The sequence below is a fragment of the Chrysochloris asiatica genome, unplaced genomic scaffold, assembly GCF_000296735.1.
Source record: "Chrysochloris asiatica unplaced genomic scaffold, ChrAsi1.0 scaffold00254, whole genome shotgun sequence".
In the NCBI taxonomy this organism is placed as follows: domain Eukaryota; kingdom Metazoa; phylum Chordata; class Mammalia; order Afrosoricida; family Chrysochloridae; genus Chrysochloris; species Chrysochloris asiatica.
In genome coordinates this window covers 438,790-440,683 of record NW_006408772.1, presented here as the reverse complement: position 1 = coordinate 440,683, position 1,894 = coordinate 438,790, and positions in this window count along the sequence as shown.

Below are 1,894 nucleotides of genomic sequence, written 5' to 3'. Positions count from 1 at the left end.
TATGTAACAAAGTTTGTTTATCCATTCTTCTATTGATGGGCACTTAGGCTGTCTCCATCTTTGTGCTATTGTAAATAGTGCTGCTGTGAACATTGGTGTGCATATATCTACTCATGTTATAGTTTGTATTTCTTGTGGGTAAATACCAAGTAGAGGAATTGCTGGATCATATGATATTTCTATTTCCAACCTTCTGAGGAAGCACCATATTGCTTTCCAGAGTGGTTGGACCATTTTGCAATCTCAGCAGCAATGCAGGAGCATCCCAGTTTCTCTGAATCCTCGCCAGCATGTATTGTCCTCTACTTTTTGATCTTTGCTGTTATTGCTGGTGTGAGATGATATCTCATTGTTGTTTTGATTTGCATTTCTCTGATGGCTAGTGATTGTGAACATTTCTTCATGTTTGTTGGCTGCCTGGATCTCTTCCTTGGTGTAGTATCTGTTCATGCCCTATGTGCTTTTTAAAATCGGGTTATTTGTTTTTTTCTTGTAGAGGTGTTGTAGTTTCCTATATATTTTAGACATTAGTCCCTTGTCTGATGTGTCATTGCAAAAGATTTTTTCCCATTCATTGGGTTCCCTTTTTACTCTTTTGGTAAAGTCTTTTGGTGTACATAGATTTTTAATTTTTAGTATATCCCAATCATCTGTTTTGTCTACTTTTTTGGTTGTGTAATTTTCAAAATGTTTGGTAGCCTGTGTATGCCCTATAGTAGAGCCGTCATATTTGACCTTATTTTTTCATTTATGACCTTCGTATTTCTGGGATTCACATTTAGGTCTTTAATCCATGCTGAGTTGGGTTTTGTATAAGGCATGAGGTAAAGGTCTTGTTTCAATCGTTTGCATATCGCTTTCCAATTCTACCAGCACCATCTGTTGAAGAGACTATCTCCTCCCCATACTCAGGCACTGTACATGGATGGGTTAATTTCTGAATTCTTGTTTCTGTTCAATTGATCAATGTATCTTTCATTGTACCAGTACCAGGCTGTTTTGACCTCTGTAGCTGTGTAGTAAAATTTGAAATCAGGGAGTGAGAGGTTTCCAAACTTATTCTTCTTCTTTTGCAGTGCTTTGCTTATCCTGGGTCTCTTTCCTTTACATATAAAGTTTGTAATAGTTTTTTCCAACTCTTTGAAGAATGTCATTGGAATCTGCATTGGGATTGCATTATCTCTGTAAATTGCTTTGGGCAGTATTGACATTTTCACAATGTTAAATCTTCCTATCCAGGAACATTGTATTTTCTTCCACTTTTGTAAGTCTCTTTTGGTTTCTTGTAGTAGTGTTTTGTAGTTTTCTTTGTATAGGTCATTTGTTTCTCTGGTTACATTTATTCCTAGATATTTCATCCTCTGGGTGGCTATTGTAAATGGTATTGCTTTCCTAATGTCCTTTTCAGCGCTATCATTATTGGTATGGAGGAATCCAACTGATTTTTGTATGTTGATCTTTTACCCTGCCACTTTGCTGAATCTTCTAATGAGGTCCAGTAGTTTTTTTTACTGAGTCTTTGGGGTTTTCTATGTATAGGATCATATACATCTGCAAATAGACAGAGTTTTTCTTCCTCTTTGCAAATTTTGATGCCTTTAATGTCCCTATCTTGCCGTATAGCTCTGACTAAGACTTCCAGCACAATATTGAATAGGAGCGGTGGCAAAGGACAACCTTGTCTGGTTCCTTTCAGTTTCTCTCCATTGAGAGTAATGTAGGCTGTTGATTTTGTACATATCCTTTTAATTATGTTGAGGAATTTCCCTTCAATTCCTACTTTGTCGAGTGTTTTTTATCAGGAAAGGATGTTGGATTTTGTCACATGCCTTTTCTGCATCAGTTGATATGGTCATGTGGTTCCTTTCATTTTCTTATTTATATGGTGGATTAC